The following is a 16,168-nucleotide window of genomic DNA, read 5'->3' as shown; positions in this document are numbered from 1 at the left end:
ACTATGTTTAATTGATGTTCCGGCTGCTGTTCTGTACCCATTCCTTCGCCAGAGGGGCATCTCTGTAAAAATCGCCCCGACTACATATGCTGAATCCGTGTAGATGTTAACCCTTAACCCTTGCGCCCTCTCTAGTGCCCTTATAACTGCTACCAGCTCGGCTCTCTGGGCCGACTGTTTCCCTTCTATTCTGTCAGTTTCTTGTATCTTAAATTGTCTTGTTTGTTGGCCATCATCGATTATTACCGAATAGGCCGAGATCAGCCCTTCTGTTGGATGTCTAAAGCAACAGCCATCTGTGAACACGCTATAATCTGGTTCCGATATTGGTGCGGCATACAAACCTTCTCTGAGCTTTTCTTCATTCAGGGAAAGGTCGGCACAACAATGGGGTGCGCCTTCAACCATTCCATCTGCCGCATTGATTCCTTCTGATTTGTATGTCAGATTGGGTCTGTGTAAAATTCTGTCCAATTTGTCACTTCGTTTTGCTGACATCGTAAAATCTTTAGAACAGACAAATGCCGCCACTGCGTGAGAAGTAAGGACCGTAAGGGGATTGTTCAACACAATGTGATCCACTTTTTTCAAACATTTGCCTAATGCTGCCGCATATCTGACACATGCTGAATGTTTTTGTTCAATTGGGTCCAATTGCATGCGGACGTATGTCAAAATTCATCAAAATTTGTCTTTTACTTCCCTGTTGTTCATGTTCCTGTCATCCACATTTCCCTCTCTTTTCTGAAAAAGAACTACAGAAACAAAGCCTTCTTTTTCGGAAATATCCAAGTAAATCAGCTAAATCAGGCCGCACAAGAGAAACCGGCATCGCTGTACCTTCTGATGTGTTCAATCTCCCCTAAAATTTAAAGGCAGAGCGAATTGTAATTTTTTCCATGCGATAGTTTGAAACTGCAAAAAGCCAAACGTCAAAGGAACCACCTTGCGGCATCCAAACAGCAAATCTTAGATGATGCATCGAGAAGAACATTACCATACCGAACAAGTACAACGCCATCCGTAGGTCGAAAAGCGTAGAGTAGCTGTTTAAGCACTTGAATAAAAATTCCAGAAGACAAAAGTGAATACGTGGGGCAAACGAGTGTAGCATAATTTAACTCCAAGGTGAGAGAATGAGAAAAGTCCCTATACGATCCTGAAAGTGGTATATGGAACAACCTTATCTAAATCGATTACAGAAGAATGTGTACAAACGAGAATTATTGTATATTTGAGTAGACGGCAAAAACAGTACGTGCAGCGCGGCCATAGATACCAGTCAATGAGATGAGATCCTCTGACAGGTCCACTCTGGCTGCCACACCCTTCAGGACCTACAATAATTGAGGAGGAGGGAACATTAAATAAATTGCCTTGTGTTTCATCCAACCAGGCCATGCGATATATTTCATTCTCTAGTTTGTCAAAAGCATTGTGCAGTGGGAAGGACCCATCAGTGGATGGTAAGGTCATATGGAGGAAGTCTAAGGAGACCAAAGCCGATACTGTTGGAAGACAGAGTTCAGTGGTGGGTCATCGGCTGACTTTAGCAACAGTCAGCCTTGTATCAGCAGGCATTGGGAGCAAGTGTGGTCCAGCATGTTCAAGTTCATGACAGTCTTTCAGTGAGGCCAGCAGCGATCCCTATTGTTGGGGATTCGGTTACCCATGGAGCAGATGGGTATTGTCCATGTGGGGGTGCCGTATCCTGTCATTGTTGTTGGTTTTGTGGAGGAGGAGTCGGGGCTTGTTGATCATAGCCTGATTGATGAACAGGTGGGTGCCGGCGGTGCGGGCATTTCCTTGTCCAATGATTCACATCACCACAAATGAAACAGCCAGCTTGGCTCCCGTGACTTCCTCGTCCACGCCCACCTTCCCGTCTCGGACCTCCCCCCAGCCATGCGTCTCGGCCCTGCCTTGTGGGCAGGTCGTAATGTTGAGGTGGGGCTTGGACCTGCGGTGGGGGTGTGATCAGCCGTGGTGGAGCCTGTTGAGAGACACTGATTGACAATTGATTAGATCTCCCAAGTTTCTCTTTTTTGCATGCATTACTGGTGGCTCTCTTAGCCTCTTCTACTCGTGGGTTCAAAGAGTTGTTCTGTAGCTTGGATGTTTTCTCAGTCTCTTCCTCGGTTCTCATTCGAGATTGCTGCACATAATATAGGAAATGAGTTTGCCAGTTCACGTCATCTGAAGTGGGGAGAGTGGGAGAGTTAGTCATCATTTTCTGCACATCAGACGGACAACCCCCCAGCACTGCTTGCCTGAACAAAGCTTGAGTCAATGGATGACTATTGGGGTCCTTCCCAGTTGCAGTCACCCAAGCATCTATACAATTAACCAAATAAGTCATTGGGTGTACCTCAGATAACAATTCAAACGCCAATTGTTGTAGAGGACCCAATGTTGTTGGATAAAGGGAACTCAGCGCGTCAGATTTTCTATTATTCAACCTAGTCAATTTGCAAGAGGCTATTCCCTCTAAAAGGTCCATAATCTCTTTGGGTAAATACTTACTCTTAAGCCAGTCTATTGCCCATAACTGTATGTCATAGTCAATTTTAGGCAAATCCAGCAACATTTGCCTCATCAATTCAGTCTCCCTGGTTATAAAAGTGGTTGCATCCCAAACACTCATGCTCTCATTATCCTGTTTAATTTGCATACATTTTTCTAATTTTACCAATTGTTTATGAACCACCCTGGGCAGATCAGGGGGAAGCTTGGCACACAATGGATTCGGGTGGGGGCCAGTAAAATGGCTAGTATGTGTTATCCCCCTTTCCTCGCCTATGTTCATATGGCCGCTCGGCACTTGTAGTGGGGTCATAAATTTAGCGCTCCTCACCCCATGCGGTGGAGGAGGCATCATCGCTGCCTTGTTTATCATAACTTTGTCGGAGTTACTTTGTTTGTTCATTTTTTTCTTTTTCCGATGTCGAAGGCAGTGGTCAAACCGCCCATGAAATGCAATATATATAAAAACCTCTACTTGTCAACTTGACTCTCTCTTTTCCCCTCACATATCAACCACATCACTCGTTCTGCACATTATCATCATAGAAACATCCGCCGGCTCCGCTCTTCTCTCACTCCTCACATTCAAAGCCATCCATAACCTAGCCCCTCCATACCTATCTGACCTCAAAACACATCTGTTTGGACAAGCCTATTCACTCGGACCATAAAGCCATTATTCTTTTTGTTGTATTTTTCCTTATTTTATTTGATGTTGTTTTCACATCGTATTCGTGATTTTAACTGCTTGTTGTAAGGTGTCCTTGAGTTCCTCGAAAGGCGTCCACAAATAAAATGTATTATTAGTAATATTATTATTATTATTATTAGTATAGCTCGAATTGAATTTCACTTAGCTTTTTCTTTTTATATTTCAAACTATTGTCTTATTCTTACAATTTATTCTTAAATCCTTGTTTTCTCGCTTTACTTACCCCTCTGCGCAGTGCATTCGCCCTTTTCTCTCTCTGCGCAATGCATTCGCCTTCCTTTCTTTCCTACTTACCACCAGACGGTATTTCAACCGTTTTCTTGCCATCAGGCCTTCCGTCCATCTTACAGTTCACCATGTTTTTATCATACTCACCGTCCAATATACTCCCTTATGGACCGTGTGACGTCACGTAATTCTCCAATTGTAACAATGGAGCTGTCCCTAACTTGCCCTAAAAATACAGCTGTTTACTCAGGCCCCGATCTCCAGTCGGCAGTCCTGCATTTTGACAGCATCCAGAATAATAAAAATTACCTGGACCTGCTCCAGCAATTAACCACTAATTTTTTAATTGCCTACTAACTCAGTTTGGTCTTTGCTCGTCAGCTACTAGCCAAACCTATGTCTCAACGGTTCTACCTAATTTAAACCGCCTACGTGGTGACTCAATAACTGTGCCAATTCAGTTATCTACTACTCAGTGGCAAAGTTTGGACGGTATATTGTTTTGAATATACCTCACACCTATCCTTTAATTCCTTTTTCCTGTACAGTACTTCATTTTTCCATAGTCACATATCTCTTAAAACTCATTATCAATTCACATATCTCTTAAAACTCATTATCAATTTGTTATTTGCCACCTACAAGATCCAATCACTATACTTGGTTCAACACGTTCAGGATCAGAGCAGTTTGATTTGATCGGTCCTGATTGGACATAAGCCGAATCTTGACACTTCGCCCGTAATAGCAGGAACAGGTGTGTCTTACCTTATTTAGCGGGGCCCCTGGTTACTGCCTGATCTTGAAGGTCTTGGAACCGGTGTCTGTCTTTTTCCAGAGGGATCCTGTTCGTGACGCCATTTGTTGAGGAGAGTGAGCTTTTCGTTTGCTTCTTGCTCTCCTTGGACACAAGTCCTTTTATACCTCTGTAAGGTGGAATAAAGACCAAACACCACGTCGTACTTTTTCAGTTTATCACAGCACAGCACAAATCGATTTGGGCTTCCGAGAGTTTCAGATTTCTTTCGGAAGCGTCAAAGAAACACATTCATGAGATTATATAGAGACAATATGATAATGAGAGGCGGGGAGGTACGCCTCTCATGCAAATCCCTGAAACAAAGAAAGTAACATGTCATCTAACCCGGCGTGGCTGGAAGAAGTTGGGAGCGGTGGGGTTCGAGGGCACTAAAGGTGATTGTAAACACAGCGAGCAGAAAATACCTTTAACAGCATTCTACATTGTTTCTCTCAAGTGCCTGAACAAACACAACTAGCAGAGAGGAACAACACCATAACCATTAAACCTACCTAAGCAAAAAACTAGAGACAAAGAAGGTCAAGCAAAGTTCGACCTTGAAATGATGACGAAGTATAGACCACTGCTGTTGGTCACAGATCTTGAGATTAGGGTTCCTCTTTGAGGGCACTTGACAGCCTTCAGGGATTTATATGAGGTGGTGGAGGCAGGAAAACCCTCGGGGGGCTGTTAATTAACCAAGTGAAAATAGGACCTAAACTTCACACTACATTCTTTGTTTTAAGTACTTCAGCAGATGTTCAGGACAGAGACTAGTGTCAATAGTTCTCATAGCAAGATGATTCCTCAACAATGTTCTACTACTACTTCTAGCGGAATATTTCCTTAACAATAGGAATGAGTTGTGTGGTCAAATTAATGCTCATTTAGGCTTCAGGTGGTCATCCTGAACTAAATACATGTTGAAGTGTGTGCATAAGTCCTTTGGTTTAGGCGTGACACTCAATTTGAGTTTTTATTGCTTTAAATTAAATGCATTTTCAGCCCGAGCTGAGCGCGCTTTCTGACTTTGAATGTATCTTCATAGGAATGAGTTGTGTGGTGGAATTATTGCTGATTTAGGCTTCAGGAGGTCATCCTGAACAAAATACATGTTGAAGTGTGTGCATAAGTCCTTTGGTTTAGGCGTGACACTCAATTTGAGTTTTTATTGCTTTAAATGCATTTTCAGCCCGAGCTGAGCACGTTTTGTGAGTTTGAATGTATCTTCATAGAATGAGTTGTGTGGTCAAATTAATGCTCATTTAGGCTTCAGGTGGTCATCCTGAACAAAATACATGTTGAAGTGTGTGCATAAGTCCTTTGATTTAGGCGTGACACTCAATTTGAGTTTTTATTGCTTTAAATGCATTTTCAGCCCGAGCTGAGCACGTTTTGTGAGTTTGAATGTATCTTCATAGGAATGAGTTGTGTGGTCAAATTAATGCTCATTTAGGCTTCAGGTGGTCATCCTGAACTAAATACATGTTGAAGTGTGGGCATAAGTCCTTTGGTTTAGGTGTGACACTCAATTTGAGTTTTTATTGCTTTAAATGCATTTTCAGCCCAAGCTGAGCACGTTTTGTGAGTTTGAATGTATCTTCATAGAATGAGTTGTGTGGTCAAATTAATGCTCATTTAGGCTTCAGGTGGTCATCCTGAACAAAATACATGTTGAAGTGTGTGCATAAGTCCTTTGGTTTAGGCGTGACATTCAATTTGAGTTTTTATTGCTTTAAATGCATTTTCAGCCCAAGCTGAGCACGTTTTGTGAGTTTGAATGTATCTTCATAGGAATGAGTGTGTGGTCAAATTAATGCTCATTTAGGCTTCAGGTGGTCATCCTGAACAAAATGCATGTTGACGTGTGTGCATAAGTCCTTTGGTTTAGGTGTGACACTCAATTTGAGTTTTTATTGCTTTAAATTAAATGCATTTTCAGCCCGAGCTGAGCGCGCTTTCTGACTTTGAATGTATATTCATAGGAATGAGTTGTGTGGTGAAATTATTGCTGATTTAGGCTTCAGGAGGCCATCCTGAACAAAATACATGTTGAAGTGTGTGCATAAGTCCTTTGGTTTAGGCGTGACACTCAATTTGAGTTTTTATTGCTTTAAATGCATTTTCAGCCCGAGCTGAGCACGTTTTGTGAGTTTGAATGTATCTTCATAGGAATGAGTTGTGTGGTCAAATTAATGCTCATTTAAGCTTCAGGTGGTCATCCTGAACTAAATACATGTTGAAGTGTGGGCATAAATCCTTTGGTTTAGGCGTGACACTCAATTTGAGTTTTTATTGCTTTAAATGCATTTTCAGCCCGAGCTGAGCACGTTTTGTGAGTTTGAATGTATCTTCATAGGAATGAGTTGTGTGGTCAAATTAATGCTCATTTAGGCTTCAGGAGGTCATCCTGAACAAAATACATGTTGACGTGTGTGAATAAGTCCTTTGGTTTAGGTGTGACACTCAATTTGAGTTTTTATTGCTTTAAATGCATTTTCAGCCCGAGTTGAGCACGTTTTGTGAGTTTGAAAATATCTTCATAGGAATGAGTTGTGTGGTCAAATTAATGCTCATTTAGGCTTCAGGTGGTCATCCTGAACTAAATACATGATGAAGTGTGTGCATAAGTCCTTTGGTTTAGGCGTGACACTCAATTTGAGTTTTTATTGCTTTAAATGCATTTTCAGCCCGAGCTGAGCACGTTTTGTGAGTTTGAATGTATCTTCATAGGAATGAGTTGTGTAGTCAAATTAATGCTCATATGGGCTTCAGGAGGTCATCCTGAACAAAATACATGTTGAAGTGTGTGCATAAGTCCTTTGGTTTAGGCGTGACACTCAATTTGAGTTTTTATTGCTTTAAATTAAATGCATTTTCAGCCCGAGCTGAGCGCGCTTTCTGACTTTGAATGTATCTTCATAGGAATGAATTGTGTGGTGAAATTATTGCTGATTTAGGCTTCAGGAGGTCATCCTGAACAAAATACATGTTGAAGTGTGTGCATAAGTCCTTTGGTTTAGGCGTGACACTCAATTTGAGTTTTTATTGCTTTAAATGCATTTTCAGCCCGAGCTGAGCACGTTTTGTGAGTTTGAATGTATCTTCATAGGAATGAGTTGTGTGGTCAAATTAATGCTCATTTAGGCTTCAGGTGGTCATCCTGAACTAAATACATGTTGAAGTGTGTGCATAAGTCCTTTGGTTTAGGCGTGACACTCAATTTGAGTTTTTATTGCTTTAAATGCATTTTCAGCCCGAGCTGAGCACGTTTTGTGAGTTTGAATGTATCTTTATAGGAATGAGTTGTGTAGTCAAATTATTGCTCATATGGGCTTCAGGAGGTCATCCTGAACAAAATACATGTTGAAGTGTGTGCATAAGTCCTTTGGTTTAGGTGTGACACTCAATTTGAGTTTTTATTGCTTTAAATGCATTTTCAGCCCGAGCTGAGCATGTTTTGTGAGTTTGAATGTATCTTCATAGGAATGAGTTGTGTAGTCAAATTAATGCTCATTTAGGCTTCAGGTGGTCATCCTGAACTAAATACATGTTGAAGTGTGTGCATAAGTCCTTTGGTTTAGGCGTGACACTCAATTTGAGTTTTTATTGCTTTAAATTAAATGCATTTTCAGCCCGAGCTGAGCGCGCTTTCTGACTTTGAATGTATCTTCATAGGAATGAGTTGTGTGGTCAAATTAATGCTCATTTAGGCGTCAGGTGGTCATCCTGAACAAAATACATGTTGAAGTGTGTGCATAAGTCCTTTGGTTTAGGCGTGACACTCAATTTGAGTTTTTATTGCTTTAAATGCATTTTCAGCCCGAGCTGAGCACGTTTTGTGAGTTTGAATGTATCTTCATAGGAATGAGTTGTGTAGTCAAATTAATGCTCATATGGGCTTCAGGAGGTCATCCTGAACAAAATACATGTTGAAGTGTGTGCATAAGTCCTTTGGTTTAGGCGTGACATTCAATTTGAGTTTTTATTGCTTTAAATGCATTTTCAGCCCGAGCTGAGCACGTTTTGTGAGTTTGAATGTATCTTCATAGGAATGAGATGTGTGGTCAAATTAATGCTCATTTAGGCTTCAGGTGGTCATCCTGAACTAAATACATGTTTATATGTGTGCATAAGTCCTTTGGTTTAGGTGTGACACTCAATTTGAGTTTTTATTGCTTAAAATGCATTTTCAGCCCGAGCTGAGCGCGTTTTGTGAGTTTGAATGTATCGTCATAGGAATGAGTTGTGTGGTCAAATTAATGCTTATTTAGGCTTCAGGAGGTCATCCTGAACAAAATACATGTTGAAGTGTGTGCATAAGTCCTTTGGTTTAGGTGTGACACTCAATTTGAGTTTTTATTGCTTTAAATGCATTTTCAGCCCGAGCTGAGCACGTTTTGTGAGTTTGAATGTATCTTCATAGGAATGAGTTGTGTAGTCAAATTAATGCTCATTTAGGCTTCAGGTGGTCATCCTGAACTAAATACATGTTGAAGTGTGTGCATAAGTCCTTTGGTTTAGGCGTGACACTCAATTTGAGTTTTTATTGCTTTAAATTAAATGCATTTTCAGCCCGAGCTGAGCGCGCTTTCTGACTTTGAATGTATCTTCATAGGAATGAGTTGTGTGGTCAAATTAATGCTCATTTAGGCGTCAGGTGGTCATCCTGAACAAAATACATGTTGAAGTGTGTGCATAAGTCCTTTGGTTTAGGCATGACACTCAATTTGCGTTTTTATTGCTTTAAATGCATTTTCAGGCCGAGCTGAGCACGTTTTGTGTGTTTGAATGTATCTTCATAGGAATGAGTTGTGTGGTCAAATTAATGCTCATATGGGCTTCAGGAGGTCATCCTGAACAAAATACATGTTGAAGTGTGTGCATAAGTCCTTTGGTTTAGGCGTGACACTCAATTTGAGCTTTTATTCCTTTAAATGCATTTTCAGCCCGAGCTGAGCACGTTTTGTGAGTTTGAATGTATCTTCATAGGAATGAGTTGTGTGGTCAAATTAATGCTCATTTAGGCTTCAGGTGGTCATCCTGAACTAAATACATGTTGAAGTGTGGGCATAAGTCCTTTGGTTTAGGCGTGACACTCAATTTGAGTTTTTATTGCTTTAAATGCATTTTCAGCCCGAGCTGAGCACGTTTTGTGAGTTTGAATGTATCTTCATAGAATGAGTTGTGTGGTCAAATTAATGCTCATTTAGGCTTCAGGTGGTCATCCTGAACAAAATACATGTTGAAGTGTGTGCATAAGTCCTTTGGTTTAGGCGTGACATTCAATTTGAGTTTTTATTACTTTAAATTAAATGCATTTTCAGCCCGAGCTGAGCGCGCTTTCTGACTTTGAATGTATCTTCATAGGAATGAGTTGTGTGGTCAAATTAATGCTCATTTAGGCGTCAGGTGGTCATCCTGAACAAAATACATGTTGAAGTGTGTGCATAAGTCCTTTGGTTTAGGCGTGACACTCAATTTGAGTTTTTATTGCTTTAAATGCATTTTCAGCCCGAGCTGAGCACGTTTTGTGAGTTTGAATGTATCTTCATAGGAATGAGTTGTGTAGTCAAATTAATGCTCATATGGGCTTCAGGAGGTCATCCTGAACAAAATACATGTTGAAGTGTGTGCATAAGTCCTTTGGTTTAGGCGTGACACTCAATTTGAGCTTTTATTGCTTTAAATGCATTTTCAGCCCGAGTTGAGCACGTTTTGTGAGTTTGAATGTATCTTCATAGGAATGAGTTGTGTGGTCAAATTAATGCTCATTTAGGCTTCAGGTGGTCATCCTGAACAAAATACATGTTGAAGTGTGTGCATAAGTCCTTTGGTTTAGGTGTGACACTCAATTTGAGTTTTTATTGCTTTAAATGCATTTTCAGCCCGAGCTGAGCGCGTTTTGTGAGTTTGAATGTATCTTCATAGGAATGAGTTGTGTGGTCAAATTAATGCTTATTTAGGCTTCAGGAGGTCATCCTGAACAAAATACATGTTGAAGTGTGTGCATAAGTCCTTTGGTTTAGGCGTGACACTCAATTTGAGTTTTTATTGCTTTAAATGCATTTTCAGCCCGAGCTGAGCACGTTTTGTGAGTTTGAATGTATCTTCATAGAATGAGTTGTGTGGTCAAATTAATGCTCATTTAGGCTTCAGGTGGTCATCCTGAACAAAATACATGTTGAAGTGTGTGCATAAGTCCTTTGGTTTAGGCGTGACATTCAATTTGAGTTTTTATTGCTTTAAATGCATTTTCAGCCCGAGCTGACCATGTTTTGTGAATTTGAATGTATCTTCCTAGGAATGAGTTGTGTGGTCAAATTATTGCTCATTTAGGCTTCAGGAGGTCATCCTGAACAAAATACATGTTGAAGTGTGTGCATAAGTCCTTTGGTTTAGGCGTGACACTCAATTTGAGTTTTTATTGCTTTAAATGCATTTTCAGCCCGAGCTGAGCACGTTTTGTGAGTTTGAATGTATCTTCATAGAATGAGTTGTGTGGTCAAATTAATGCTCATTTAGGCTTCAGGTGGTCATCCTGAACAAAATACATGTTGAAGTGTGTGCATAAGTCCTTTGGTTTAGGCGTGACACTCAATTTGAGTTTTTATTGCTTTAAATTAAATGCATTTTCAGCCCGAGCTGAGCGCGCTTTCTGACTTTGAATGTATCTTCATAGGAATGAGTTGTGTGGTCAAATTATTGCTGATTTAGGCTTCAGGAGGTCATCCTGAACAAAATACATGTTGAAGTGTGTGCATAAGTCCTTTGGTTTAGGCGTGACACTCAATTTGAGTTTTTATTGCTTTAAATGCATTTTCAGGCCGAGCTGAGCACGTTTTGTGTGTTTGAATGTATCTTCATAGGAATGAGTTGTGTGGTCAAATTAATGCTCATTTAGGCTTCAGGTGGTCATCCTGAACAAAATACATGTTGAAGTGTGTGCATAAGTCCTTTGGTTTAGGCGTGACATTCAATTTGAGTTTTTATTGCTTTAAATGCATTTTCAGCCCGAGCTGAGCATGTTTTGTGAGTTTGAATGTATCTTCATAGGAATGAGTTGTGTGGTCAAATTAATGCTCATTTAGGCTTCAGGTGGTCATCCTGAACAAAATACATGTTGACGTGTGTGCATAAGTCCTTTGGTTTAGGTGTGACACTCAATTTGAGTTTTTATTGCTTTAAATGCATTTTCAGCCCAAGCTGAGCACGTTTTGTGAGTTTGAATGTATCTTCATAGGAATGAGTTGTGTGGTCAAATTAATGCTCATTTAGGCTTCAGGTGGTCATCCTGAACTAAATACATGTTGAAGTGTGTGCATAAGTCCTTTGGTTTAGGCGTGACACTCAATTTGAGTTTTTATTGCTTTAAATGCATTTTCAGCCCGAGCTGAGCGCGCTTTCTGACTTTGAATGTATCTTCATAGGAATGAGTTGTGTGGTCAAATTATTGCTGATTTAGGCTTCAGGAGGTCATCCTGAACAAAATACATGTTGAAGTGTGTGCATAAGTCCTTTGGTTTAGGCGTGACACTCAATTTGAGTTTTTATTGCTTTAAATGCATTTTCAGCCCGAGCTGAGCACGTTTTGTGAGTTTGAATGTATCTTCATAGGAATGAGTTGTGTGGTCAAATTAATGCTCATTTAGGCGTCAGGTGGTCATCCTGAACAAAATACATGTTGAAGTGTGTGCATAAGTCCTTTGGTTTAGGCGTGACACTCAATTTGAGTTTTTATTGCTTTAAATGCATTTTCAGGCCGAGCTGAGCACGTTTTGTGTGTTTGAATGTATCTTCATAGGAATGAGTTGTGTGGTCAAATTAATGCCCATATGGGCTTCAGGAGGTCATCCTGAACAAAATACATGTTGAAGTGTGTGCATAAGTCCTTTGGTTCAGGCGTGACACTCAATTTGAGCTTTTATTGCTTTAAATGCATTTTCAGCCCGAGTTGAGCACGTTTTGTGAGTTTGAATGTATCTTCATAGGAATGAGTTGTGTGGTCAAATTAATGCTCATTTAGGCGTCAGGTGGTCATCCTGAACAAAATACATGTTGAAGTGTGTGCATAAGTCCTTTGGTTTAGGCGTGACACTCAATTTGAGTTTTTATTGCTTTAAATGCATTTTCAGGCCGAGCTGAGCACGTTTTGTGTGTTTGAATGTATCTTCATAGGAATGAGTTGTGTGGTCAAATTAATGCCCATATGGGCTTCAGGAGGTCATCCTGAACAAAATACATGTTGAAGTGTGTGCATAAGTCCTTTGGTTCAGGCGTGACACTCAATTTGAGCTTTTATTGCTTTAAATGCATTTTCAGCCCGAGTTGAGCACATTTTGTGAGTTTGAATGTATCTTCATAGGAATGAGTTGTGTGGTCAAATTAATGCTCATATGGGCTTCAGGAGGTCATCCTGAACAAAATACATGTTGAAGTGAGTGCATAAGTCCTTTGGTTTAGGTGTGACACTCAATTTGAGTTTTTATTGCTTTAAATGCATTTTCAGCCCGAGCTGAGCACGTTTTTTCAGTTTGAATGTATCTTCATAGGGCGGCCCGGTAGTCCAGTGGTTAGCACGTCGGCTTCACAGTGCAGAGGTACCGGGTTCAATTCCAGCTCCGGCCTCCCTGTGTGGAGTTTGCATGTTCTCCCCGGGCCTGCGTGGGTTTTCTCCGGGTGCTCCGGTTTCCTCCCACATTCCAAAAACATGCATGGCAGGCTGATTGGACGCTCTAAATTGTCCCTAGGTGTGAGTGTGAGCGTGAATGGTTGTTCGTCTCTGTGTGCCCTGCGATTGGCTGGCAACTGATTCAGGGTGTCCCCGCCTACTGCCCGAAGACGGCTGGGATAGGCTCCAGCACCCCCCGCGACCCTAGTGAGGATCAAGCGGTTCGGAAAATGGATGGATGGATGTATCTTCATAGGAATGAGTTGTGTGGTCAAATTATTGCTCATTTAGGCTTCAGGAGGTCATCCTGAACAAAATACATGTTGAAGTGTGTGCATAAGTCCTTTGGTTTAGGCGTGACACTCAATTTGAGTTTTTATTGCTTTAAATGCATTTTCAGCCCGAGCTGAGCACGTTTTGTGAGTTTGAATGTATCTTCATAGAATGAGTTGTGTGGTCAAATTAATGCTCATTTAGGCTTCAGGTGGTCATCCTGAACAAAATACATGTTGAAGTGTGTGCATAAGTCCTTTGGTTTAGGCGTGACACTCAATTTGAGTTTTTATTGCTTTAAATTAAATGCATTTTCAGCCCGAGCTGAGCGCGCTTTCTGACTTTGAATGTATCTTCATAGGAATGAGTTGTGTGGTCAAATTATTGCTGATTTAGGCTTCAGGAGGTCATCCTGAACAAAATACATGTTGAAGTGTGTGCATAAGTCCTTTGGTTTAGGCGTGACACTCAATTTGAGTTTTTATTGCTTTAAATGCATTTTCAGGCCGAGCTGAGCACGTTTTGTGTGTTTGAATGTATCTTCATAGGAATGAGTTGTGTGGTCAAATTAATGCTCATTTAGGCTTCAGGTGGTCATCCTGAACAAAATACATGTTGAAGTGTGTGCATAAGTCCTTTGGTTTAGGCGTGACATTCAATTTGAGTTTTTATTGCTTTAAATGCATTTTCAGCCCGAGCTGAGCATGTTTTGTGAGTTTGAATGTATCTTCATAGGAATGAGTTGTGTGGTCAAATTAATGCTCATTTAGGCTTCAGGTGGTCATCCTGAACAAAATACATGTTGACGTGTGTGCATAAGTCCTTTGGTTTAGGTGTGACACTCAATTTGAGTTTTTATTGCTTTAAATGCATTTTCAGCCCGAGCTGAGCGCGTTTTGTGAGTTTGAATGTATCTTCATAGGAATGAGTTGTGTGGTCAAATTAATGCTTATTTAGGCTTCAGGAGGTCATCCTGAACAAAATACATGTTGAAGTGTGTGCATAAGTCCTTTGGTTTAGGCGTGACACTCAATTTGAGTTTTTATTGCTTTAAATGCATTTTCAGCCCGAGTTGAGCACGTTTTGTGAGTTTGAATGTATCTTCATAGGAATGAGTTGTGTGGTCAAATTAATGCTCATTTAGGCTTCAGGTGGTCATCCTGAACTAAATACATGTTGAAGTGTGTGCATAAGTCCTTTGGTTTAGGCGTGACACTCAATTTGAGTTTTTATTGCTTTAAATGCATTTTCAGCCTGAGCTGAGCACGTTTTGTGAGTTTGAATGTATCTTCATAGGAATGAGTTGTGTAGTCAAATTAATGCTCATATGGGCTTCAGGAGGTCATCCTGAACAAAATACATGTTGAAGTGTGTGCATAAGTCCTTTGGTTTAGGTGTGACACTCAATTTGAGTTTTTATTGCTTTAAATGCATTTTCAGCCGGAGCTGAGCACGTTTTGTGAGTTTGAATGTATCTTCATAGGTGTTGAGGAGAGTGAGCTTTTCGTTTGCTTCTTGCTCTCCTTGGACACAAGTCCTTTTATACCTCTGTAAGGTGGAATAAAGACCAAACACCACGTCGTACTTTTTCAGTTTATCACAGCACAGCACAAATCGATTTGGGCTTCCGAGAGTTTCAGATTTCTTTCGGAAGCGTCAAAGAAACACATTCATGAGATTATATAGAGACAATATGATAATGAGAGGCGGGGAGGTACGCCTCTCATGCAAATCCCTGAAACAAAGAAAGTAACATGTCATCTAACCCGGCGTGGCTGGAAGAAGTTGGGAGCGGTGGGGTTCGAGGGCACTAAAGGTGATTGTAAACACAGCGAGCAGAAAATACCTTTAACAACATTCTACATTGTTTCTCTCAAGTGCCTGAACAAACACAACTAGCAGAGAGGAACAACACCATAACCATTAAACCTACCTAAGCAAAAAACTAGAGACAAAGAAGGTCAAGCAAAGTTCGACCTTGAAATGATGACGAAGTATAGACCACTGCTGTTGGTCACAGATCTTGAGATTAGGGTTCCTCTTTGAGGGCACTTGACAGCCTTCAGGGATTTATATGAGGTGGTGGAGGCAAGAAAACCCTCGGGGGGCTGTTAATTAACCAAGTGAAAATAGGACCTAAACTTCACACTACATTCTTTGTTTTAAGTACTTCAGCAGATGTTCAGGACAGAGACTAGTGTCAATAGTTCTCATAGCAAGATGAAATTCCTCAACAATGTTCTACTACTACTTCTAGCGGAATATTTCCTTAACAAATCCCTCTCTTGATCACAATTAATATTGTGATCACAAAACTTCAGTGCCAAAATCCGTCGTCAAAGCGGAACAACAAATTCCCCCTTGTGCAAGCATTATCAAACAAACTACAGCCGGAAATAACAGTCTCAGTGAAGCCTGACACCAGTGCCCACATTAGTAGAGAAATAGAGACCAAAATAACCAGTATAATCAGAAAGATATGTTATTAGTTCTGGGCCCCCTGAGAACTTTGTCTTGGTTTCACGTCCAGTTGTCCTTCCGAATGTCACTTTGAAGTTGGAGATGCTTCTTGGGGCTGACGCATTCCTTCCCGGTAGACAGCATGATGGGTCCTTTGTGTCACTCTGCGTGGTCCCATTCATCTCGGCTGATGCCACTTCCGCTTGAGGACCCTTAGATACACCTGCTCCGGATACGTCTGTGGTTTCACGCCTGGCTCGTTCGGGTGCCCACACCCGAGTGCAGTCTGCTTCTGGAAATGAGAGACGAGAACACTCAATGAGTCCATGTATGCTTTATGGGGAACCATCTGTCGAAGAGTGCCCTGGTCCATCGATCGCCACGGACCAGGGAACTCCTGGCCATGCTCCAGCTCAAAAGGTGTGAAACCTGTGGCAGAATTAATAGTGGACCTCACAGCAAGTAACGCGATCGGCAGCGCATCGACCCAATTCAGTTTTGC

The sequence above is a fragment of the Hippocampus guttulatus genome, chromosome 2 (assembly GCF_054856545.1).
Source record: "Hippocampus guttulatus isolate MCC_2025c chromosome 2, RoL_Hgut_1.0, whole genome shotgun sequence".
NCBI classification, from domain to species: domain Eukaryota; kingdom Metazoa; phylum Chordata; class Actinopteri; order Syngnathiformes; family Syngnathidae; genus Hippocampus; species Hippocampus guttulatus.
This window is presented reverse-complemented; position numbering follows the sequence as displayed.